Source organism: Triturus cristatus, chromosome 7 (genome assembly GCF_964204655.1).
Source record: "Triturus cristatus chromosome 7, aTriCri1.1, whole genome shotgun sequence".
NCBI lineage: Eukaryota > Metazoa > Chordata > Amphibia > Caudata > Salamandridae > Triturus > Triturus cristatus.
In genome coordinates this window covers 441,430,457-441,458,333 of record NC_140590.1, presented here as the reverse complement: position 1 = coordinate 441,458,333, position 27,877 = coordinate 441,430,457, and the positions used below count along the sequence as shown (strand labels likewise).

Sequence of the window (27,877 nt, the reverse complement as noted above, 5' to 3'; positions counted from 1 at the left end):
CACAAGGGGCCAGTTTTACTAACATTTCACACAACACTGGGCAGCAGGGACGGAAGGGATACCTTCCTGAACAAAAACAATCCTTAAAATCTTTTTCCCCTTTATAAGGGCCTAATTATGAGTTTGGCGGTGCAGGACCACCCCACTCCAGCACCGGCAAACCCATGTTTGAACCGCCTGTCAGATTGGGAGTTTTCTCCTTTCTGGAAGGCTGTTCTTTGGCGTTTCCATGGTGGTGCCTATGAAATAGGTACCATAATGGGAACGTCCAAATTAGTGCCTGCAAGGCATGGACTGCTGCAGTCCATGCCATGCAGGTACTGGAGTGCATGCACACAGGGGGGCATAACATGTGCCCACTTCCTGCACCCCATGGTGCAGAGGCACAAGGGAGCCCTGTAGGGCCTGGTTTGTCCCTCACCGCCCCACTTTTCATGGTGGTTTCACCGCTATGAAATGTATGCCGGTGCGGAAACTCGTAATATGCTTGGCGGGGCCACCAGTGAGGGAGGTTTTCTCCTATCAAAAAGGTTTATTTTGACAGGTCAAGCCGTACTTTTAAACCTGTAGTAGCAAGGTTACAGTGGTAGGCCTGGAGTAAATGTTTGTCATGCCACACTAGTGGGTGGCACAGTAGTACTGTATCCAGTCCAAAGGGGAGATTTAACTTTACATGCGAGGGGTGTACTTTAGGCACCATACACTAAACCCTTCTAGGAAAGTTAAATATGGCTACTAAGGTTTTTTATCAAGTTCAACATGTTTTAGAGGTCAGGACCCATGTACTGGGGCCTGATTAGCAGTGTCTCAGTGCACAGAGTCAAAACCCAGCAGCATCAGCCCACAAAAATGGTAAAAAAGAGGGACTTTCTCACTGTTGTATAGTGCATTGCTATTAACTTCGTTGATGAGGTAATATTGGTGTATAGCCCATTTTGTGAGTTTAACGTGTGTAATTGATCTCCGCCGATATTTAATTCTTTCAATTGGTATTTTGTACTTACTCAATAAAAATGTCCTAGTTTTTCCTACAACACATATCCAGTGTATTGTTAGTAACCATAGGCTGATACTGGATCTAAAAGACACCATTTGTAACTAGTCATCTGCAGAGATTGCATACATTTTTTTGAAAGGTGCTCGTTGGATCACTTTAGCGCCATGCTCCTAAACATATGCTATGTTAATCTTACATACTTCTCATACTACACACTATGGTATCTGCCCTTATGGTAAGTAACCCATGCAATGAATGTGAGCTCTACACATCACCACTTCTTAAAATGGAAATATAAAAGTAAAGGCCTTCTTTAACCAGGAGCACCTGTTGGCTTCCGAGATGTGCAGGTACTCTTTCTTGAAAAGTATTGTACCTGCTCTGAGAAATGCTGGTACGCTTCCCTTCAAATAACAGAAGCGCAAGTACACAGTACCTGTCCATTTAATGCACTCCACACTACAAGGTCAGATAAAAATTCAAAGCTACGAGGGCTGTTCAAAAGCTGAGGTTAGCCACGTGCATAGTCGAAATCTATTTTTCACTGCTTTAGCAATAGCTGATATCTTAAAAGTCACCTGCGATTGGTATCACGATTGTTCCTGCTGATAATATGCTGAAACCTCAAACCATGGCGGATTGTTGGCAGGCTTGCATTTGTAGTTAGTTGTTTTAATAGTTGTAGACATCCCGTATGGGGCATTGGGGAACACGTAAAATAGGATTAGCCCAATCTGTGGAAGTTTCTGGTTTGACTGCTCTCTACTCCTTTTTTTCTTTAAGTCGCAAATCTTAGCCAAAAATATATATTTTTTTTGGTTTTGAAATGTTAAATTAATAGCAGATGAAATAAAAATGAACACATTGAAGATTTACACAAACTCAGTTAAACAAGACCCAGGTGAATTTAAAGCAGAGGCAATCGAATCGTAAAAATACCTTAGCACGTGATTTAAGAGTAATACAAATCTAATATGCCGATCTATGCATATTTAGAAAGACACAATTACAAAGTCGATCAGGATGTGTTTTCCACCTTATGCAAAGGCTGTGTCTGTTCATATTTATTCTTTTTAATTTCTGAAATTCCTAAAGTACTAATGCTTAGTATATTCATGGCACAATTGAGACGTTTTTAAAATAATGAATAAAGTGAAAACTTTGATTTTGCCACTACAATATGCATATATCTGTGATCATGTGTACGTGGCCTCTGTACACATAGTTGTTGTTACATACGGCCATCCTTTGCGTGGCATTCCCCTAGAGTTTTGTCTTCTTTTGCTTAACTTCTTTTTGTTGGCCATTAGATTACGTGCTCTTTACTTCTCCAAACCAGTGGTAAAGTGCTTGTGTTCACCTTTTAAAACATGGTAAAATTGGTATATACCTAATTGGCACATTTTATTTACTTATAAGTCCTAGTTTGTGGTACTACATGTACCCAGGTCCAGTAAATTAAATGCAACTAGTGGGCTGCAGCAGGGCCCGACTGGCCGTAGCGGGCACCGGGTGTTTCCCCGGTGAGCCGCCAGGGTAGGGGCCGGTTGTATACCCCTGGGGGGCTGTTTTTGTTGCCAGGGGCCGGTTTTGCAGCGTAGCTGCAATATCGGACCCCAGCCACAAAAGCGGCACAAAGCTTTCCGCTACCATCATCCGGCCGGCAGAACTCTCTGCCTGGGCTGGTTTCAGTTCCCAGTGCGGCCCTGGGCTGCTGGCCTCATTGTGCCATCCACTAAAGTAGCACTGTAAAACATGCCTCAGGCCTACCAAAACAGCCTGTAGTGCAGTTTTAAACTTCCATTTGAACCTAGCAGAATAAAAGCTTTTAACAGACATAAACATTCAATTTTTATACTTATAATTCACCCCTACATCCCGAGGGAACTGAGGGCAGAGGCCCACTTTTATTTTTAGAGAACTCATTCCGATCCTTTGTCGACCTTTCAGACCTCTCTCCCCTCTACTAATTAGAAAGAGTTCACCAGGTACCAGCCTGATGACCCCCTCCAGGAGTCCCACCGCACCCAGTTCTAGCAAAGCTCCTCCACTTCGAGGACTGGGACGCCATCTTGAAAGAAGCTAGGGAGAGGGGTTTTCTGAAACTTGAAGACAAAACCATCATGCCCTTCCCGTACTAGACCCAGAGGCAAAGAGCTTGGGCAAAGAGATGGGCATTCAGTACTTCCTGTTGTTTCTGCTCCCACCTAAAGATCCTTATAGAGGTAACCTCTCTCTTCCTTTCTGACAATGAGGAGGCCTGGAACTGGGCAGATAAGCACCACACTGAAACACGTACTAGCTCAACGGCAGCAGCTCCCCGCTCTCCACAGCCAAGACGCAAGTGGAGGAATCGTCCAAGGCGAGCTCCCTCCCCGACATCCCCATCTACAAAGGTGCTGGTCCTCCAGACAGCAGCATCCCTTGACGATGGAGCAGGGACTGCAGACAGGGATGGGGAACAACATATCTTCACCACTGGTGAGGACTCCCACACTTCAGACAGCTTTCATTGGGATTTCCAGACCCCCCGCTGGTGACCCCACAGACAGCAGACAGCTTGATATGATCCCCAGCACCTTAAGGTTGATGCAGGACCTGACGGCGCCTAGCCCTGACCTGCACACTATACCTCAATCCCCATATTGCCCACCTCTCTGGAACTAAGACACTTTGGAGTTCCACTCTTGGGGGATTGGAAGCAACCCATCTCTTTTCCCCCTCCGCCTCTCCTCCCCGGCTTTGCTCACACCTATGGCCGAGCCCAGCCCTACAATGATGAGATCATCCTGGACAACCTCGCTAGTGGACATCACCTGCACTCCCAAAGCCACAACTCCTCTTTATTTGAAGGTAAAATGTACTGCTCTGTTTGGGAGTTTCGCCGTTTGTGGTAGGCTCTCACAGTAGTTGTTTATACCAGTTATTATGATACCTGTATTTCTCCCCCCGCACTTGGGCCAAGTAGATATGTACTGCTTCCTTGAAAGAGATAGGGTGGTGACACAGGAGCAGAGGGGGCTTGCCCATGATGTCCCCTTCGTGACAGGGACCAACATCAGTCACTACACCCACCATGGCCTGACCCGCTCTCACTAGATTCCTCACCCTGAACATGTGTGTTATGCACACAGCACAAAAATGATACACTATATCATTTTACCTTAAGGATCAACACACCCACATTGTCTTCCTCCTAGAGACCTACACCACAGGCTTAGAGCCGCAGTAGCTGGAAAAGGGCTGGAGAGGGATGATTTATGCCACTGTCTACTCATAATACACCAGAGGAGCAATGATCTGGATCCACCCAGGAGTTCCCTCCAAGGCCTTGATACTATCATAGACAAGAAGGGCAGGGGAGGTCCAACTAGATGGCTCCTGTTGGGGAGTATCCATGCCCTAAACGTGGATCAGGGACCCTTCTGGAACACACTCTCAAGTGTACTAACGCATAAACCCCATATGCTGTGGGTCTTGGGAGGATATTATAACTGCGTGCTCGACCTGCACTTGGACAGCTCCCACCCACCACTTCCCCGATCTCCCCCACATAACCAAACAGAGTGCTTTGCATGGTGTCTGGAGGGCCAAATACCCTAGCACCCAGATTTACTCATTCTATACCACACCACATAGTCTATATGCACACCTAAACTGTATTCTCTGCTCCCACGCTATTCTGGGATCAGTACAACATATGGACTACCTGGGGAGAGTGGTATCTGATCACAATGCCTATATATAGATGTGCAGTGGAATGGGCCACCCCCCCAACACTCACATGGCACCTCCCTAGAGATTTCCTGGAGGATCCTATGTTTCGTAACTCCCAAGAGTCCAATATCCTCTAGTACTGCACAAAAACCACACCTTGGCATCCACTAGAGCAATTGAATAGGGCACTTTCAAGGTGGTCACGAGGGGGATGTGCCTACAGGTAGTGGCAGGGATGGGCAGGACCTTAGACAGGTAGATTAAGACCGTTAAGCAGACACTACTGGCATTGGAGAGGAAGGCAGATAGCAGCGCATTTAAAGGGATCCGTGATGGTTGAGGCTAGAAAGAAACATTCTGCTCTTTTAGCCCATGTATAGTGCTTTAACTTCAATACCTATGACGCCAGGACCCGTCGCGAGGGTGACACTTCCAGACGTTTACTTTCATTGCTAATTCGCCCGACATTAGAAATCTCTTTGCCTGCTGGTGGCACTCTCTACATGCAAGCCAGCATCCTGAGTGTGTTCTTTGAATACTACCCTTTATGTCCAGGCTTCCTATTCTATCACAGCTGAAGCCCATGAAAGCTTAGATGCACTGATCTCAATCGCCGATGTGAAACAAGCCATCCGAGACCTGGCTCGAAATAAAAACCCAGGCCTAGACAGCCAGCGAGAGGAGGAGGAGTGCAAGGCTTTGTGGGTATCACCCACAAAGCCTTGCACTCCTCCTTCCCTCGCTACCTGGCGGAGAATCTGAAACTCTCTGGAGGCTCCATACCATCACGTAATGCAGAAAATGTATTGCTTGAACCTCCCACTTTCAAGAAGGAAAGATCGATGGCCCAATCCTTTTCAGGCAACGCGGTGAGAATCTGGAACTCACTTCCGCCTCAGCTCCGGACCACCAGCTCTTCCGAGGCCTTCAAAACTGACCTCAAAGCTCTCCTCCTTCAAAGACACTTCCAAATTTAATTCACGCCCTCTATTTTCTGAAGGAAGTCCTTCCATTATAGGAAATTCTGTTCTCCATGCCTATAGAAGTGCCTTCCCAGTGTGTTTTTGTGTTTTGAGTGTCTGCCATGTATTGCAGTATTATACTTTTACTTGTATTTTGAACGCTTTTGTAACATGCACACATGTCACTTTTTCCTTATGTAACGTATCGTTTGCTATCTCTTGTATTTTGTGTGCTTTCGATACATGCACAACGGCCACCACTGCCTCATGTAACGCAACTTTTGTTTTAGTGTTTTGAGTGTCTGCCATTTATTGCAATTTTTTTACCTCTACGTGTACTTTGTATGCTCTTTTAACCTGCACATGTCACTTTTTCCTTTTGTAACGTATCGTTTGCTACCTGTTGTATCCTGTTTGCTCCTGATACTTGCACAATTGTCACTATTGCCTCATGTAACGTACCGTTTGATTTTGTAACATGCTCACTTGTCATTTTTCTCCTTATGTATCATTACTGCTCCTATTGTGAAGCGCTCTGACACCTTCGGATAAATTCCGCGCTATATAAAAACGCATTAAATAAATAAATAAACGAGCCTCGCATCCTGCTTATCAGAGATGTACAACACAGCCCTACATGTGGGGGAATTGCCCCATCGCTCTGCAAATTTCCTTCCTGCCTCTCTCCCAAAGCTGACAGTCAGTCATCCTATAGGCCGATCGCCAGCCTAGGCGCAGACTGTAAGATATTGGCCAAAATCCTAGCAGATAGATAAGCACATATTCTCCCTGAGATAGTCTACCCTGACCGAATGGCTTCGTTCCTGTCCATAGCACTTCCCAAAATAATAGACACATTTTTTATGTACATGAGCAAGCTCCGAAATAATTCCCCTACATGGCCGACCTGATTTTGGACCTTGAATTGGCGTTCAACAATCTCACGTGGGTCTACTTCATTTGAGTACTGGCCCACATGGGAGTGGGCAACCACCTCCTAAAATATACAAAACCCACATCCCAGCTGCACCTGGGGCCGGGCAATCTCACCATCCTTCCCGTAGGCAGGTGGACTAGGCCGGGATGCCCCTTGCCCACCTGCTCTTCGCGATGGCAATGGAGGCCCTCGCTATCCGCCTTCGTCAGCAGGGACAAGATTGGGGAATCCCTTTGAAGGATGGAATGCATGCAGTACCCCTATATGCGGACGAGCTGCTTCTCTGTCTCTGTGATGTACACTTCAACCTTACAACCAATAACTTCAAATTAGATGCATTTAACTGCACTGCAGGCCTCTGTGTCAACTGAGTCAAAGTCAGAGTTTATCAACTACACTCCAGTGCTCCCCTGGGGAGCCTCCCCGCTCCGAAGGTGTTGCCTGCGCGATCCATGCAAGCTGGCGGAGCACCACAGTCCGGCATCTCAGTGTACACATCTATCACTCTACAGTCAGTTTATTCAACAGGAACTTGAGAAAAGCACTGTCCTCCTTGAAACCGAGGGTGTAGTTCTGGAAACAGATTGCTTCAGCCGTGAAAAGGAGAATTTCCCTGTTGAAAATTCTTTTTTTGGGAGCTAGCCACCCTCCTGAGAGAGCTTATATGGGGTGACAAGTGTCACTGCATGGCAATGGCAAAGCTGCAGTTGCCGATAGGGCGGGATGGGCTGGGTGTCCCCTCTTTTGAGGTCTACTATCTGGCAGCTCAGTTGCAGTGGCTGTCCCTCTCTCTGTCCCTCTCTCTGGTGGGCTGGAACCTAGGCGAGACATAGCAGGGGACAGGCCCCTTTACACTGACCACAGTTAGAAGTTTTATACTTCCTGGGAAGATACCTCCATTCCATCCCCATGGTCTTTACAGATGAGAGCAGCCCAGAGATGCATGGCCATGATTAATTTTCTTACATACCGCATTTCACCATATGTCCCAGCACTCCCTCTACAGGGCCTGCCACACTCCCTGGGGATATACTCACTGCAGACCTGCAGCAGTGGCTTAAACACTCGTTGCCGGATCTCTTCACCGATGGGCACCTGCTCACCTTCGATCAGCTCATCACTGACCACGACGTGCCAAAGACAATTCTTAACATACAGACAACCCTGCGATACCTACTCTTTGGTCCACAGTAAACAAGGATCCCCAAGTCCACGCCGTTCCACAATCACTACTCAAAATGGGGGCAGGGTAAGGACTCCTAATTTTTTATAAAGTGTCCAGTGAACACACTGGGTTCTCACTGACAGAGCTACGTAGCAGGTGGAAAAAAGATGATATTGGGAGGGTGGTACACGTCACGGAATGGGAGCTGGCCCTGGAGCACCTCCAGAGGTTTCTCCCGGAATGCACAGTTTAAAAACATTCAATTTTCTATACTACACTGGGACGATCTCATGCCTGACCAGCTTAATCGCTACTTCCCTAAAGCATACTTGTGATGTCCCGGATGCCAATCAGTCTCAGCCGATCTGTGTCACGTGCTTTGACCATTTCCTTCCCACTCTGCATATTGGCTTTCCATACACTCAACCTTGCAAGCCTGAAATCTACTGATGGAAAGCCTGTGCCCTAGGCATATTCAGGCACAGGAAGAGCCACGGGGTTACACACGCACTTTGCCAGCAGAGCACTCCTGTTGGGAAAGAGGCCCATGCATTGGAGGGGGGAATTGACACCGCCAGTGGTGGTGTGTCATGGGGCGGTGTGCAAATGGAGAGGTTTGGAGGGGAAGCTCTTTGCTATGAAGAGGCTCAAGGACTACGTCAAATTCCCATCTCTACAGCCTGGAACACCCTACTCGATCAGGTTTGCCAGCTTGCGCCCCTCAGTGGCTCCACCCACACCCTATGAAAGAGGCTCACAAGCTCCCTACCCCACCTTAGCAGCTCCAACTTGCTTGTGGCCCGACCCCACCTTCACACCTCAAGGGCTCCACCTCTACCAACTAAACACAGTTGGCCCATGCAATCCCTACTCCACTGATATCCCCGTATGGATTTCATCCTCCTCTGCCCTCTCTCCAGTCGCAGAGCTCTGGACAGCACCTTAACCTGAAGTCTGGCTGCCACCATCCCTTAGATGTCTGTCCTCATCACCTGGACAATCTCACAACCTTTCCTTTAGTTTTAGGGCCACTTTCCCCAGACACACGGGCAAGCTCACCTACATAGGATGAGCAAACAGCCACTCCGCTCTTAGCCTCTGGAATATACAGGCCTAGACTGCAAGACTGCCATCACGTTGATGTTTAAAGGGAACTGAATTTTGAACAGAATTAATGATGTAACCATATACCACTGTTATCCTCAATGCACAGCATTTGTACTACTGTGACCCTATGTTTCCTTTGAAAAATGATACTAAAAACCATGTTTAAAAAAATAAGTCACCCCTAAGTTAGGCCTTAAATGCCCAAAGGGCAGAGTGCCTGGTATTTAAAAAAAAGTAAGACATGTAGAATTTTTGGCCCGCAAACAACGAAGGCAGAAACCAACGCTTGGACGCTGGAAGCAGGAGTCAAACAGAAAAGGTCACAAACTGTTTGTAGTGATCAGGGGGGGGGTTATGGTGGCCTTTTGGCATGCCCTTCCTAGATTTGGCTGGCGCTGTAGCTATGCGACCTTCAACACAAGACGTCTGAGAAGGCAAGAAGATAAGAAGTATGCTAGCTCACAGGATCTGCTGGTGAGTTTTTCTTCAGGGGGTCTCCTGATATTTTTACCTTTTTCTTCACACCCCATTACCTAAACCTGAGGTTGAAATGTGGACAGCCAGGCTAATGGGATCAAGGTATTTCCAGCAGCAATTATTGGAGAGGATCTTTGAAAGGACTAGGCATTTGCACATAAGAACAGCTCTAGCCAAGCACCCATTGATATAGACTATTTAAGCTGGACCAGCCAATCACAACAGTGGGAAGCGTAGAAAACGGGGTTTTGAAGCAGCTTGGGGAGAGCTTTAGACTTCCCCTCGATAGGAGAGAAAGCTGGTCGATTGCAGAAGAGGTCCGCCTACTGTGGATGCGGCTTGTGATAACTCCGGCATCATCCTGCTAAAAATCATGCTAAAAAAATGATAATAGCCTAAATTACAAAATGAGTCCCCAATGAAGCGTATATCAAGGGACACATCAGCAGCAAGAAAAGTGTCAAGAGGAACAAACCCCACCCAAAAAAGCAAAGCGAAGAAAACAAATCTCGCTCTTCAAATCATTCATCTCCATCCCTATCTCCAGGTAGAGTGGGATATACATCTACGCGGGCTAGAAAAAGCAGGATGGATCCAACAACAAAGAACACAGATAAGGGTGCAGCCTAGATAGGAGCTGATCCTACTAAATCGCCTTTAAAGTTAGCGGTGGCGTGTTCAGAAGAGGAAGAAGTAGAAGCACAAGTATATATGGTACAAACTACCACTGTCAAGACGACATTAAATCAGATACTATGTGAGCTTCGTGAAATGAATCTTTCTCAAGAATCCGCACATCGCAAAACCAGCGAGCAACTGGGCCAGCTCAATGAGAACTTTCACAAACTCTTGAATCATTTGACACAGGTAGAACAGAAGGTATCCTCTTTAGAATTAAATAGCAATTATCAAGAAAGCAATTTGACCTATACTGCAAACAGAGTTTGAAGATCTACAGTTGAAATTGGATGATGTTGAAAACCACGCTCGATGTACCAATCTAAGGTTATCTGATATTCCTGAAGATCGTGAAGCAGGGCAGTCACCAGCCCAATTAATCACAGAGTTGGTGCGAAAAATAGTTCTCCCGGAAAAAGCGAAAGACATTGGTGATCTGACCATCAATAGAGCGCATCAAGTACCGGCGATTCGTCCTATAAATCCAAAGTATCCAAGAACAATCCTGGTTAACTTTGGAGAGATCAGAATCAAAGAACAAATTCGGTCTCAAGCGATTCAAATGAAGTCCTTTACTGCCCCGGACAATTTTTCATTCAAAATATACTCTGATAATTCAGCTTTGGCAGCACGAAGACATCAAGATTTTATTGGAATGATTGATGAATTTAAATGTTATAATGCTCCAGCTGGTATCATACAACAATCCAAGCTAAAAGTCTTGCATAAAAGTCAATTGCACATCTTGCAGTCAGTGGAACGGGCTAAAGACTTCCTGTTCCTAATTAATGAAGAATGGGGAAACAGTAAAAAAATCGACATAATGATAGGAAAAGGATAGTAATAATCGTTGCTAAGGATAAAAATCAAGGGTTCTCTTTTTTACTTTTCCATCCCAGCTTAATTTTGGGAAGGTAGGCTGTTCTGCCTTGTCTCCTCCGGAGGGAGCTCTAAGTACCATACCAAGGTACAGTTGTAGTAGTAAAGGGGGGAGGTGAGGGTGTTGTTTAAGGGCACAGGGGGGGAAGTGGCCCATGACGAGTAGGAGCTCAATTCAAGGGTAGGGGGAGGATATGGGGTCCCTTTGAGGTGGGAGGCTTAAAAAAGAAAATGGTTATCACATACCAGGATAGGAGCATTGTGCAAAGATGGAGGATTGGATGTAGTAGAAATAACTATGATAGTAGAAGAGATGATAAGGGGGATGGCAGTAGCCAGATCGTGTAAGGCCAGAAGGAGATAGTCGTTGCTAATGGCTGAGAATCAGATATTATGGATAGCTTCATGTAATATTAATAGGGGTAATAATCAAACTAAACTGACAATGTTGTTGTTGGCAAATGATAAAGCAAACACAAGTGTTTCTACTACAGGAGACTCCTTTAAAAAAATATATGCCCTTACCTAAATGTCCGAAGTTCATAAAGCAGGCTTTTCGGTCTTCAGCCGATGCAGCAGTTAGGGGGTGGTAATACTACTTACCAGTTACTATCCGGGGAAGGCTTTCCGGTCTATGAGTGACCCACTGTCTAGATGGGTGATGGTAAATCTCTAGATTGGGGATCAGACTTTCCATGTAGTTAGCTAATATGACCCTATAGAAGATGAGACATCAACTTTAGAAAATGTGGCTAATTCGCTAACACCATTACATGAGTTTATAATTATAGGGGGCGATTTTAATTGTATCCAGAATCTAGAATTAGGTTATGTTATGTTATGCTATATAGTTTTAGAACGCGTGTGGCTACTCCAAGGAGTGTCCCAGCGCGAAACCAAGTGGAGTCAACGAACTGACACTAGGCAAAGAGGTATGTTTCTAAATGTTTCTTGAAAGCCAGAGGGTGTCATGAAGTGCAAAAGGAAGAGCATTCCAAGCCTGGGTAGCTTTCACAGCAAGGGAGCGTCCGCCCAGTCTATGGCGAAAGAAGCGGAACACTTTAGCTAAAAGAAGTGCTGATGGGCGTAGTTGTCTCACCGGGACGTAGAAAGAAAACCGCTTCCTTAAATATGCAGGGCCATGACCATAGAGGGCGCGATGGGCAATGACAAGGGATTTAAATTTGACCTGTTCGGCTACAGGAAGCCAGTGCAGTGAGCGTAAATGTTCACACACGCTACTCCTTTTGGAAATTCCAAGGAGGAGCCTGGCAGCCGCATTTTGAACAACCTGGAGTTTGTTCAAAGCATAACCGGGAATGCCCACATACAAAGCAATGGAGTAATCCAAGCGGGAGAGTATCAATGTGCGGATGACCGTCTCTTTAGCAGGCTTGGGAAGAATGGAGAGGAATCTCCTTAAGGTTTTAAGGAGGCCAAATCAGCTGCCTGCGAGCTTCTTGACCTGGGTGGAAAAGGATAAGTTATCCTCGAACCATACCCCCAAATTCTTAGCAGCTATGTCATTGGAAGTTGGCAGGGGAAACCTGGAAGGCCAGATCGTGTCCCTGAAGCCAGGGGGGAAATTGCCATAAAGGAGAATCTCCGGCTTGTCTTCGTTACACTTGAGTTACGCGGCGGCAAGCCACTTGAAAACTGAAGACAAGCAGTGATGGACATATGATACAGAGTCCGCATCCTTTTCCCAGGTAAACAGGAGCCGAGTGTCATCCGCATAGGCAATCACCTTAGCTCCCAGGTCCTCGGCCAAATAGACCAGAGGAGTGACAGAGATGTTAAATAGGAGGGGGCTAAGGGAAGACCCCTGTGGGACCCCTGTGAGTCCGGCTGCAGAGCTGACGCATCCGGCGGCAGCCAGACCTGTTGCATCCTCCCATCCAGGAAGGGCCTAAGCCAGCCCCAGGCAGAGCAGGAGATGCCAACCTCAGTGAGCTGGGCAGGTAGCAGTGAGTGTGGGGCCGTGTCAAACGCTGCCGATAGGTCAAGCATAACTAAGGCTGCTCTCCCACCGGCATCCAGACTAACCCTGGGCGTAGTGGGCGTAGTGGGGCTACGTGGAGCAGCGCGTAGTGTGGCAAAATCTACGCACACTCGCGCGCTCCGCGTGGCCCCACTACGCACCGCCCGCCCTCATTTTAAAATACTTTAAAGGATGTAAAAAGTAAATAAATAATCTTACCTGCAGTGCGGCGTCCCGGGGCTCCCTCTTCCTGCTTGCCAGCAACTTCTTCACACAAATGCGCATGCGCGGACGCCCGCGCATGCGCATTTCTCGCGAGAAATGCGCATGCGCGGGCATCAGGCAAAGAGACACACGGCAGGTAGTCGGACAAAGTCCCCGGGCTGGCTGAAAAGGCCGCCTGAATCGTGCGGATTTTATCCATAAAAAAATAGACAGAGTATTGCACCAATCCTCTGTGACAGAAAGTGAGCTTGACTGCGCCGTGGGAGAGGTAAACTCTGAACTATTGCAAAGATCTCCTCAGAGTTGTTTTGCGCCTGCTTGATACGTGCTGCATAGTATTGTTTCTTAGCCTGTATAATCGTGGCATAGTAAGCTTTTTGTCTATGCCTGAGTTTACCCTTAGCCAAGGGGCAATACTCACAAGGTGCCAGGCAAGCTCAAGTTTTTTGCACTCATGCTTAAGAGTCGACAAGCCCGGGATGAACCAGGGCTTGGAAGGGGATTCCCTAGAGAGAGTAGAAGAAGTGGGTATCGCTAGCTTATTCATGGTTTTGGAAACCCAATTTGAGAACCCCATCAGACTCCCCTCGAGATCCAGAGAAAGAGTGGGTCTGGATGCCACCAGGGCCGTGCCAAATTTAGAGGGGTACATTTTTTTAAAAGCTGGTGTGCGAGAACAGCGACCAGAAGGGCTGGCCAAGGACACCTCCCAAGAGAAGTAGTTAAGATAATGGTCCGACCATGACACTGGTAGGGGAACTTCAACCGTTATAGGAAAGTTGGAGCAGATTGGGTCGAGAATATGACCTCCTTGGTGAGAAGGGAGATTAACCCATTGAGAGAATTGGGCAAGTTGAAGAATATTGCCAAAGGCAAGTGAGTCCCTGGAGTCAGACTGGTCGAGATGAATGTTCAAATCTCCCAGCACCATGTACTGGGAGAAGCGGAGTGCCCGTGAGGTCACTGCATCGGGCCATGATTGAAGAAAGGCCCTGGTAGAGCCAAGGGGTCTGTATATCAGAGAGCCTCCCAGCGTAAAATGGGCAGAGAACCGAATACTAAAGTCCAGGGCTTCGCAATCACCCCATGAGTTAGTCACTCCCCTGTGAAGATCCCACTTGTCCATGTACATAATAGCCACTCCTCCCCCCCCTTCCCACAGTACGGCCTGCTCTGGTGATCCTATAGCCCACAGAAGTGGCCAGCGTGACAATCGGGTCAGAAGTATCATCCAGCCATGTCTCTGTAATGAACAATAGGTTCGCTGGTTTGTCTGGGAAGAGCTCAAAAACATCTAAGTGGTGTTTCTTTAGGGATCGAGCATTGATAAGAGCCGCTGAGATAGGAGGAGGCCTGGTGGGCCTGATAAAGGAATACATAATTAGAGCACAACTAGACGAGTCTAAACACAGTCTAAAGCCACACACAGCACAAGTAGTGATCCGACCGGTTTGCAGGTCTAGCAAGCCATGGGAGTTACAAGTAGATGGACAAAGTAACCGTAGTGACTTACTAGTGTAACACAGCCTATCCATAGGGGCAATAGGGCGACGGGCAGAGTGACTAGCCCTGGCCACATCCGGGACGCTGACGGGTGCAGATGGGTTTGCCTTAGGCGCGCCTTTGGCATGCCAGCGGCGCAACCACTGCACTCGTCCTCTGCGCGTCAGCACAGCGTGCATATTTGTAATCCCGGCAGCCAGAAAAACTACAGAGCAAACTGACCTAAAATGGCATCTCTCACTGACTGACCGGGGAATCAGGAAGTCAAGTAAGAGCCCCCAATCGAAGTCAGGATCAAATTCAAATTCACAGCACAGCAAACACAGTCACACATAAATCATGCTAAAATAATTCTTAAAAGGCCTAACAGTTAGTTTTCAGTATTTTCAATATTTTTAAAACAAGTTAAAACAGCGTGTGCAAACTGAGCAAAATATGGGAAGAAATGCGAGCGTGTAAGTAGAGAACCCCTCAATTAAACTCCTCTTGTAGAAATAAGTCACAAAACAATCTACTAACCACTAGATAACTGAGGAAAATGATTAGAGAATTTGCCTTAGTTGATCCATGGAGAATTCAGTATCCCGCTATAAGCGAGTTCACTTGTTTCTCAAAAAGACATAACTCAGCGTCTAGAATTGATTTTTTTCTGATCCCACACCAATGCGAAAAGGGGAAGTCCTGGATTATTCCTAACCCCTTTTCGGACCATTTGGTCCCGGTGATAGAGATTAGAATAAAAGGTAGCTCAGGGGAGCAACCGTGGTGGACGTTGGATAAAACTTTGTTGATCGATGGCGGCTGGATAAAAAAAATGCAAGAATTACTTATGGATTTTGCCTACAGGAACTTGGGGACAGCGCTGCAGTTTTCAGCAAGGTCTTTATTAGAGGAGAGGTGATTGCGTGTAAGGCGAGTATTATCAAAGAGAGAATGGAAAGGGCTAGATAACTACAATGAGATTTAGGTGAGGCAAGCAAACTCCATTCCATGATACATACGGGATCAACAGCATCTAGCTTAAAAGAGGCCAAACAGAACATTAAAGACTTCTAAGAAGCCCAGGCAATAGTAAACCAAAAGAGATGCTTACTAGAATGGTATGATGAGAGCGAACACACAGGCATATTCTTGGCATGCTCTGTTAAAAAAAACATAATAATGCTGCTATTAAATCTATCTTTGATGAGGAGAAAGGTCAAGATGTACATCAAATAGCAGAAATCGATGGGGTCTTCCCATTACAATATATTAAGTTGTACTCTGCCCCAGTATTGGTCGAAGGAGTCAATAAATTCCTCAGTACAATGGAGCTGCCCACACAAAACTGTTTTAAAAAAGCCCAGGTTATGGACCCAATTTCTGAAATCGAGGTCCAGAAGGCTATTAAAAATACACCTGGCGGGAAAGCCTGTGGTAATGACGGTTTACCTATCGTATTTTATAAAAAATAAATGGCACAAATAATCAATTTATTGGTAACCTTCTTTATTGCAATTTTGGAAGGTTGTCAGATATCGAAAACATTTTCTGAAGCAGTCATAGTTTTCAAAAATAGGGTGCGACACCTGGTAATCCTGGATCATATCACCCTATTAGTTTATTAAATGATGATTATAAACTTTTTACTAAAATATTGGCAAGTAGAATTACTCTAATAGTGCAAAATCTGGTACATGAGGACCAATGCGGCTTTCTACCGGGGAGGCTCCTTACAAATAATACAAATTTCTTAGTCCAACGATTGATTTTTTTTCACACAATGACATTAAAGCGGCAATCATTATGATTGACGCAAAAAAGCCTTCAACTGGGTAAATTGGAGCATTTTATTTGCCATTTTAATGAAATTTGAGTTTCCTTCTGGCTTTATGGATATTCTACAGAAAATATATGAAAAAGACGAGGCAAAAAATATAATGAATGCGCATGTTGCAGGGACAATTAAGATCTTGAGAGGTACACAACAGGGGTGTCCAATGTCACCTGTCCTATTTGCTCTATTCATTGAGGCACTTGCTTTCCTGATATTTCAGAACCCCTTAATTATACCACCAATAGTTGCGGCACCTAAACTTACGTTATGTGCCGACGACCTAATTCTCTATCTGGAGGCAGATTCTGTAAATATTAAATGAACCTTTGAATTATTTAGACCTTTTTGGGATTTAGGAGCATATATGATCAATAATAATAAGTCAGAGAATTTACTATTCAATTGTCCCAACCATGTTTCTCCTTGGGAACTTCGGATACAGGTTGCAAAGGCTAATCCAATTGGTTATTTGGGCATCTAGGGTTGCTCATGATTTTTCCCAACTTTTTTCACTTAATTATGTTTCTACCCTTAACAAAGCTAAACAAATCCTAAGTAATTGACAAACGCTACCCCTTTCCATAATCGGGAGAATCGCCTTGATAAAAATGATAAAGCTCCCGCTATTCATCTTTGTATTTTCAAATGCTTTCATCAAAGTTCCTCAAAGCAATTTTTTGGAAATAGAGCAAACGCTGCATACGTTTATTTGGCTAGGGGAAAAAACACGTATTCAACTAAAAACATTACAGTTGAGTTCGGACGAAGGTGGGTTAGGGCTCAGACACATGAAAGAATATTTTCAAGCTGCGTTTATGGACTGGTGTGGGCGCATGGCTTTGCCACATGCTTTTGGGTTTAATTTTTGTCTTCAGAAAATGCTATTAGAAAACAATATCCAGCTAAAACCCTTTATCAAGATCCCTAGATTACACAAGCATAATAGATATAAAACTGCATATAATCCTAGACAGGTTTACTCAAATAAAGAATGAGTTTAGGTTTACATCAATCCATTCAGATATGAAGATAAGACACTAGGGATCTAGGGTTATCGATAGATCGGCAGACGTTAAGCAATTGGGAAGGGCTAGGAATCTATCATATAAGGGATTTTATGATTCAGAGGGCAATGATGTCCTGGGAACAAGTTAAAGGGGGCAGATCAGAAGGATTTTCAGCCCTAGCGTTTTCATATTTACAGATCTCCAGTTCAGTAAGAAAATTACAACTTCCGGACAGTCCAATCCCTGAGGCTATTAGTTATGCATTTTATGTAAAAGAATTCATGGGGGTAGGGAACTGGTATCGCATACTGCTGGAACAAATTTCGGAACAAATAGTTCCTAATGCTCCTTTAAAAATACAAGAGACTACGGGGTGTCGGATAGATGCAACACTATGGAAGGATTATAATGTATGTTCCAAGAAATCCATACGTGGGGAGAATTTTGGCCTTTTTTTCCAAATGGCAGCTATACTACATCCCCAACAAATTCCAAAAAATGTTGCCATCGGTATCATCCGAGTGCTTTAGATGCAACCATCCAAAAGGGGACTGGTCTCATATCTGTTTTACTTGTCCAAAGTTGACAGAGCATTGGACCAGAATTACTCAGTGGGTTAGTTGGAAACTTACCTTAAACTTAGTCCCCCCTCCTTTGATTACCCTATTCAGGATCCCTAATAAAAAGAAAATTGTTTTACATGTTCAGGCAGTGAAAAACCTACAAATTCTTTTTCCACTGTAGCAATGCTGGCTCTCCATAGGTTAACACTAATTTACATTAATACTTTTAATAAGTGCTAAAATTAGTATGAGAATAGCTAGCAAAACGATTCACTTACTCATTTTAATAGTAATTTGACATCAAATGCAATGGTCAAGTCGATTTTTAAATTACTGTTTTAGAAATTACACTTTTAGAACATTGTCATTTCTCTACCTAAAACAAAAAGGCATTCCTGCCACCTGATTCCTGATGGCTCCACCTAACGTGAGATGTGTATTGCTCCAATAAATTGGACAAAGACAGGTAACAAGGGCCCTCAGAGCTATGTATGTCAGTGTGCAACACAATTCATGTTAATGCATGGCCTCCTGTTCTCATTGTTCTCGCACTCTAAATCCACGCAACTTTTCCGTTGAGATCTCCTGACTGCTGCTCATCTAGTCTCCATCTGGTCAATGCTTGATTTAGAAAGAATAGAGTCTTCTGACCTAATTGTGATTTTGAGCCCTGATGATGTCCTTATGGACGAAACATGTTGGCTGGGCTGGGCTGCGCTGACTGTTTCTGATGAAAAGCATTGATTTAATAAAAATTTGGATGGAAAAAAAAGAAACACAAGACTCCGAAGTGACTGTTTTTGAGTGGGACTTATATGAGTTATGGAATGAAAATGACTATTCTTAGAATGTCGGAAAGAAAAATTACAGACTGATTTTCACACGCTCCTTTTCTTCCAGGGTTAAGAGGCAGCTGAAAAGGGCCTGATGGTACATTCTTTTAAACAAGATGCTTCCGCACCATATGCCACTACCTTACCTCTCCACCACTGAAAAACTTGATTATGGCAGTCCCTGTCCTTTTTAAGACTCACAAATTGTGATTCACCATCCAGCTGGACACAGCACATCCTTCTGTGACGAACTATGGGGCATATTATCAACGGCCAGCGATAATTATCGCTGGCCGTTCATAGCGATAGAAAAATTATCGCCAGCTATCGCTGAATATTATCGCCATGATAACGCTATATTTACAACGCATAGCGCTATGGCGATAATATTTCAGCGATAGCGGTGTTTTCAATGGAACATCGCTGGTTTTCCAGCGATGTTCCATTGGAAACAGCTATAATATTGCTGATAGGACCCTGTGGTCCTATCAGCATAATCCATATCCCATTAGAAGTATGCCTTAGTCAGGAATTTAACAGGTGTTAAATTCCTGAGTTAAGGCTGAGGTAGCGCGATTTTTTTTATCGCTGCACCTCCTTGTTAATATCGCGAAGCTGCCTTCACGATATTAACATGTGTTGTTTTCACAGCCACGCCTCTTTTGCATATCATTAGCGATGCGAGGCTGTGAAAAAACGGGCTCTACATCAAGGAAACACGCGCTAGCGTGTCCTTAATGATATTGCGATATAATTATCGCCGCTTTTTGCCCAAAAACGGACGCTAAAGCGGCGATAATTATATCGCCAGCCCTTGCTAATATGCCCCTATGCTCCTCTGCCAAACTCATTTTCCTTGACTAAGAAGATATAGGGGCATATTATCAAGCCAGGCGATAAAATTATCGTCGCTTTAGCGGCAGAAGACTGCCGCTAAAACGGCGATAATGGGCTTGATAATATACTCTATGGAATTCCAATTGAAGCCCATGTTAAATGTGAAGGACGTCTAATGTGGGCTTCAATTGGAATTCCATAGAGCATATTATCAAGCCCATTATCGCCGTTTTAGCGGCGATAATTTTATCGCCTGTCTTGATAATATGCCTAATAATTATTTCCAAACACACTCTTCTCTTAGCTCCTTGTTTAACATTGTACCAATCACCATACAACTCCCTCTCACTCACATTGCAGTTCAATTGATATGTATATAGGCCTGCCACATTGTCAGGTACTTTTTAACCAGCACTGAATTCACTTCCATGCCCTTATCTACTTGGCTCATATTTTACCTCTTCCACTATATAAAACTTTGTCCCAATCAAAACCAAAACTACACCTTGCCTCCATCTCATCTTCCCTCGGCAGGGTGCACAAAGACGTCATAAATTCACCTTGATCTAACTCCTCTCATGACCACAAGAGAAAGTTTAGCGCTGGGGTCTCCAACGAGTAGCTCGGGAGCTACTGGTAGCTCGCCAGTACCCTCAAAGTAGCTCTCAGAGGTGACGTCAATCCCAGTATTTCATTCAGAGAGTCTATGCAGAGACTCTAAGCATATTAAAAAAGGCAGCACTTCTCATCTGAAGATCTTTAGCCAACCAGCCTATGGCAGGGACTAATATTAACAATCAAACACGCACTGTGTCGGCCTATTGAGTCTGCCACATGGTCACCTTTATCCAATCTCGGACTAAGTCACAAGGTGATTAGCCATGTGGTAGTCCCCTGCTTTATCAATTTCACCATGCGTGTGAACAGTGGGCCATAAATGAAGAGTGGCAGTGGTAGCCTGAGCAGTAATCGGGGCTGACCCACTAAAGTGTGGGACTGCAGGAGTCACAGTGAAAATGTTTCAGTTGGGTGCATGAGCAGCCAAGGGCTGAGGAAAGCTATGATCCTGAGCAGAAAAAATGAAGAGCCTCATCTGCATTCATCTATGTTTGCGTCCATTATAAACACTGTTGCTTCCTGTAAGCTACACCTGGTGTCAAGGACTACCAAATGGGTATGCTAGCCCCCATCATATGTGTTTTGTCTGCTGCACAATTGTGTCAGTTCATGGCATAATAGTGCCAATGACATAATTATGGACATTCTGTACTATTTTGGGTATTCGTGGTCTAGTTATGGTACACTGGCAGCCATCAGTGACATATTAACAGCAAGACTGCACTATATTTAGGTGTTCCTGATATAATTGTGGCTGCCCCTTGCATAATAATAACCAAGACTAATAATATGGTGGCCATCCTGGTCCTTATGGTGTCCAGACTTGGAACAATTTATACTGGTGGGCATTATTGGCATTATACAGTCATCCTCGGTGCTATGGTGCCATGGATTATGACTGTAATACCTGAGCATTTGAAGCAGTCTGCCCATTTGAGGCATTTGTACAGGTGAGTGCCCAATTAAAATGACTAGCTGATGTTTGGGGACTATGTATTTCCTAAAAATGAAAACGTGTACTTTAAAGGCATTTTTTTCAAACAAGGGTTTTCTTCAGGAAAATTTAGTTTGTTTGCTCAAAATGGAAAGTGGTGAAAGAAAAATCTGTATATTTTCAGAAATTGATATGCTGATGAAGACAAAAGGTTGCAATTCCAAAACACATTTAAAGTTGATACTTGAAAGATATGTCAAGCTGAATTGAGAAAACTTATTGCTGTGGTTATGTCCTTTGTGCCACAAGGCATGTGAAGATTTGAATGTTACTTTATCAGTCAGGTGGGGGCATTTGATATTGATAAATGTTTCCCTAGCATTTATTCTGGTACTATCTCCTGGAATACTTGGGTGGCACTATGATAACCCTGCTTAGGGTGGTCATAGTGTAATGTTTACATGTGCTGTCAATATTTTACAGTGATAAAATTTGCTAGTAGCTCAACAGGACTTTCCTTGAGCTGAAGTAGCTCTCAATACAGAAAAGGTTGGAGACCCCTGGTTTAACGCCTCATTAGATTTTCAATTCCCACTCAGAACCATAACCCAGCAGAATCATGTGGCAGCCTAGAAAACCTAATTAAAGCCAATATTCTATCCCTTTCATGCAGATTGAAGATGCCTCTTAACCTCAGGTCACCCCCTCCTCACTTTCACAGCTGTGTTTGGTGGAGCAAAATCTAGCAACTACCAGAACCTGAACCCTCTTCTGCCCAATCCCACTTTCGCTCATTCAATCTGCTTGGATAATCCCAATGGAATACCAGTCCCTTAGAGTGTGGATTACTCCCTCCCCAGGAACCTTTTAAACCACCTTAAAGCAATCTCCGTAATCTCAGAAGCATTGGCATTAATGTTGAAATGGCACATCCCTGCATCTCCACATGCATTTACAGCATGAGATAATTGTTATTGTTGAAGTGTGAATATGTATATGTGCAATGCCTGCCACTGATCCTCCTACACAACGTCTATGCATGGTCCACATCTTAACCTCTCACCTTTAAGGTCTATGTTTAACCATCAGTAAATATCATTGTGATATTTGACAAAAACACAATTAATTTCAGAATAGAAATTGTTATTTCCATTCCACATGCTATGGCTCCTAAATGAATATATACATAAGTATGACTCTAATGATCCCTTCATGCTTAGTGATTTTTACTAAACTATTAGGTCTGGCTAAAATCACCTTAAAAATGCAACCAGTTGAAACCTAAGTGGATGTATATTCATTCATGAGCCCGATCAAGTTGCCAGTAGGCGGCACGTTGGAGCTACATAAACAGAAAAATAGATGATGCAACAAGCTATGGTCGAGTCTAGACAACTTTTTTTTAGCAGCGCAACGACTTCTATGTGCACAGTTTACAGTCTGTTGTAGTTTTATAGCTGCGCCTAAAACAATCAAAAACAGCCATAACTCATGGACCCGTTCTCGTTCTGCGTTCTGGGACGAGGCTGTTGGTGTCTCGGATGTTCTCGTTCTGAGCCTGGACAGGAAGCCTCCTCCAGATTTTTGGCAGTCTCTCCCCCATTTCACGATCTGGCATTGACCTCCATTTGGAAGGCACGCGGAGACTCATTATCAATGTCCAGCCCCACTCCAAGCATCACCCCTAATGATGGGAACTTGTGGAGTAAATTCCCAACAAAATGTAGATTTGGTGAAGAAACGCATTTCCTGCCCACCGTCCCGCTACAGAATGAGTCACATCAACTGATGTGGAAATAAAATAGCATGTGGGAAACCCAGCTATGAAAATTCCTTGTTGGATTTGAACAATAACACTCAATGATGCTCGTTTCATTGTTCTGCTTGTATTCTCAATAACAAAATAACTGGTTCTATATATTGCTCCATGCCTGTGCGGCCTCCTTCCGTCCCGACCAAGCATTTTGGCTTGTCTTTTTATTTCGTTCTTACTGGTTGGTCAAAAAAAAAAAGATGAACATAAGCACTGCTCTGAATTGAACGGTAATGACCGTTGCTCCTTGCTCTCTCCCCCGCCTCTGATATCGTTATTAACTGCTTATTTTATCTCAGCTATCATTGTCATTGTTATTCAATCTAATATTTTAAACTGTGTTTTTACTGTGTCTGAAACGCCTTAGCCTATTTGCACTGATCACACGCCGCATTGTGTTTTTAATGTAAATATTTGAAACGGTATTTTCACTGTGTTTTAAAAACGTTTTAACTTACCTGCACTGATCACTCGCCTCTTCTTAGATACAGCCCAGACCCCGGTCTGTCACGGCGTGTGCCGATTGCACGGAGGGTCACCCGAGGCTTGTACAACTTCCGGTCTCGGCGGAAGTCTAGGGACACGCTCTAGTCTTCCTGTCAAATTTCCTATTTGACCTGGGCGAGGGCAATCCTGTCTGCGCTAGGTAGCAGCCACAAACTCTGTCAGTTTGGGTCGGGTCCCTGACCTTAGGCATTCTTGTCTCTACCATTATCTCTGGTTCGCAACTGCCGACTATCCGATAATGGGTCTAATTCAATACTCAAGCACCCAATTAAAATGCTTAAATGTTCCGCCTATCAAACACTCGGGCACATCTGAAATTGATTTGACTCCGTGTCCAGAAATTAGACGTCCTTCTGTCCTTTACAGCCCAACTCCGTCCGTCAGACCTAGAATCCTTAGGAAGTGTAGTGCTCCCCTTACCTCACTGAAGGCAATCTACTTTAACGCCCGCTCCATTCCTAAACATGCTCTGGAGGTAAGGGATCTTTTGGCTCATATTGACCCAGACATCTGTTTTATTACTGAAACCTGGTTACAGGAGCATGCCTGTCCCGATCTACATGTGGCCCTTCCACCCGAATATTAAACTATTTGAATCGACAGAAAGGAGAAAAGAGGGGGTGGGCTACTCATTGTATATAAAGGTGCTTTCACTGTTAGTGTCTTGGACAATGTATCTTGCAGTAAAATAGAAATCTGTACCTTAAGATCATTGGCCTTTTAAATGGCTCCTGGAGAGGAGCCCTGGTCTATCGTCCCCCTGGCTTAAAGGGCGACTTTTCTGACCAGTTAGTCGAAATCATTGCCCCACATGTTTTAGTTTCTGATAATTTCCTGCTTATTGGAGACTTTAACCATCATGCGGAACTGCTTGCCAATCCAGACACAGACAAATTGCTCTCAGATATGAGTACTCTTGGTCTTGGCCAATTGGTGACTGGGTCCACTCACTGTGCTGGCCATACGCTTGACCTCCTTTTTACTAATGCAATGGAAATGACTGTTGAAACTCAGGTGCCACTAATATGGACGGATCATCATCTATTGAAATTTACTATCCCTTCTACACTTAATAAGAAACCCCACCTGGACAGTGAGTTTGTATTACGCAGACCTTGGCGTAAAGTAACTACACCGCTATTTAAAGATAACTTTTGTTTCAACTCCCTAAACTCTGCAACTAGTGTTGATCACGATGTCTTACAATTAAATAATGCTATTTTAACTACTCTTGACCTAATTGCGCCGGTACAGAATATCAGGTCCAAGAACAGAACTTCTCCGTGGTTCACTGACAAACTCAACACCACTAAATGTTTATGCCGCACCGCAGAAAAACTGTGGAGAAAAACCAAAAATCACGTAGATCGTGAAAACTACATGAAGCAGCATAACAGTTATATGTTTGAAATTAAATTAGCAAAAAAATTATATCTGGTAAACAGGATAAATAAGGCAGAGAACTCCTCAAGGAAGTTATATCATATCCTCAAAGAGTTCACAACCTCTACTAACGAACCCACAGTATACGTTTCTCAAAAGTGGACCGATTCCCTCTCAGAATTCTTCGAGGAAAAAATTATGAATATTCATCGTACCTTCCCTCCTATCCTTGCATACACCGACTTGGAAGAACTCCCTTGCACCCCACTTAGCTCAGGTGAACTTTTACTGAATTTCAAGGAATGTGACCTTAAATCTGTCACCGAGGCCATGATAAAAATCAAATCCGGCTCCCCAGATGACCCTTTCCCTTCCAAAATGTTCTCTACTTTGGACCCTACAGTCCTAACTAGATTAGTCAAAGTATTTAACAAGTCCTTGGTAGAATCTGACTTTCCATCATGCTGGAAGAAAGCCAGAATCAGGCCTATTCTAAAAAAACCTTCGGTGGATCCAGAGATATTTTTGAATTATCGGCCAATCTCTCTGCTACCTTACTTTGGGAAAATACTGGAGTCTCTGGTAAATAAGCAGCTTGTGAGTCACCTTGAGAGTCATGGACTTTTGGATCCCTCTCAATCCGGTTTCAGAGCCGCACACAGTACGGAGACTGCTCTGACTGAGGTTACCGACAACATCAGATTAGCCTTAGATAAACATCAGTCAGCCATCCTAATTTTGCTTGACTTGCCGGCGGCCTTCGACACCATCTCCCATCATATTCTTGAACGTCGACTTTGGGAGATGGGGGTCAGGGGGCCGGCTCTGAAATGGTTCAGCAGTTATTTGAGGGATCGCAAAACTACTGTCCAGATGGGTAGCATTACCTCCAGTGAACGACCAGGAAAGATGGGTGTTCCCCAGGGCTCCATATTGAGCCCCACCCTTTTTAATCTTTCTATGACCCCTTTGGCTGCAGTGATTAGGCAATATGGCTTTGATGTCATATCTTACGCTGATGACACTCAGATCCTAATCACTCTTGGTCCCGATCCCTGTGAAACCAAGCAATGCTTTAAAGACTGCCTGGTTCATGTGGATGAATGGATGTCATCTAACCATCTCCAATTAAATGGGACCAAATCAGAGATTATGCTGTTTGGTAAAGCAACTGACCATTGGACGCAGGACTGGTGGCCGTCTAGGCTCGGCCCGTGTCCTCCACATAAGAACGTGGTCCGAAACCTTGGCTTCTACATCGACAATAATTTGTCTATGAAGGGGCATGTAAATCAGGTCATCGGTACGTGTTACGGTGTCATGCGGAGCCTTCGTAAAGTGTTTAAGTGGCTTCCTCTCGAGGCCCGCAGAACCCTAATACAAGGTCTAATTATCAACAGAATGGACTATGGCAACGCTCTCTTGCATGCTATTAATTCTGATCTTTTGACCAAGCTTCAAGTTCTCCAGAATACGGCTGCTAGGCTAGTCCTAGATCGCCCGTATAGAACCTCGGCGTCATCTTGCTTAAACACTGTTCACTGGCTCCCTGTGAGAAAACAAACTCTATTCAAAACCTTATGTTTAACCCACAAGCAAATGTATGGAAATAGTCCAAAATATTGGTTGTCGAAACTCCGATGGTACCAACCCTCTAGGGCTCTGCGCTCTAGTGATGCTGCCCTGCTCACCCCCCTCAGAATTCACACTGCTAGGCAGGGAGACCGTGCCTTTTCCTATTTGGCCCCTGCATCTTGGAACAAGATGCCTTACCACCTCTGCAACACGTCAGATCATGGCTGTTTCCTTAAGAAGCTAAAGACCTGGCTCTTTGGAAACTAGTCTTTGGTCCGTTCTTCTTTTTCAGAGCCATCTGCAAGCGCCATGAGACTTGTAAGAGTGATATGTGCGCGGTATAAGTACTTCTGACTTGACTTGAATACTGTTAAGATTCCTGTCGCCAGATCACCGATCAGGGGCAGGTCTCCTGTGTGCACCTAATCTGTGCAACAGACACAAACTGAGACGTTGCGCCTGATCATGGGATAAAATCAGCTCCCTAAAGCGCATGCACCAAGTGAGGAAGCTAGGACCATGTCACACAGGGCCGGATAATCCTTTTATTCCACCGGGCATTTCCCCAGTGGGCTGAAGACCTTGGAGGCCGTTTTTGAAGTGGCGGCTAGGTCACTTTCCGCAGCTCTCCGAGGATAATTGCAGTAAGCATGGGATACTTCAAGAGAAAGAAAAATGAGCGGGAGGGGGGTGGTAAAGAGAAAGTGATCAGAAAGAGAGAAGCGAGTAAGAGAGAGAGAGAGTGGATGGATGGAAAGAGAGACATTGCGCATGAAGATGATGGGAGCAAGGCTAGTTTGAACATTTTTGACAGGGCTGCTTTTGGCAGTGGCAGCTCCCCTGCTAAGGCGGAGGAGCATCGCCCCACTGCTCTCCGAGCAGTGAAAAAAGGGGGGGGGGGAAATGATAATAACATATCATTATCATTTTCTTTTTCAAACTGCAGTGGCTCCGTTGTTTCCTGGGGCGGGGCTGGGCTCGGTGATGCCGGAGCACTGCAGGGGGAGGAGTGGTGGCACGCCAACTGTGCATGACATTTTGACCGACCCTCTGGGGCCAGCTAAACAGTCATGCGCACTTGGCATGTTCTCCATCCAGACTACATTACAGCCTGGGTGGAGAACATGCCCGTGGATCCCAAGCTTTGTCTGAGCGCCGAACCACAGTGCTCAGATCAATCACAACGCTGCATTGCAGTGTTGTGATTGGTCAGGGGAGCTTGGGAGCCCGGGTGCTTCCTGATGCCGGACTCCAGACAGGAAGATGACAAGAAGATGAAGAGGATCGGTGGACAGTCGTCGCTAGCATCAGCCGTAGCCAGGTAAGTGTTTTTAAAAAAAATCCCTGCCCCACCACCCGAGTC

At 44.8% G+C, this 27,877-nt stretch overlaps 1 long non-coding RNA gene across 1 annotated transcript in view; it reads right to left on the bottom strand.

Moving 5' to 3' along the window:
* The window catches only part of LOC146809900 (uncharacterized), a 107,448-nt gene extending 83,838 nt beyond the window's left edge, over positions 1-23,610 (bottom strand). The window contains exon 1 of the long non-coding RNA XR_014965591.1: positions 23,508-23,610. This is a non-coding gene — a long non-coding RNA (uncharacterized LOC146809900). The remainder of the gene's footprint in view (positions 1-23,507) is intronic.
* Positions 23,611-27,877: the final 4,267 nt, after the last annotated feature.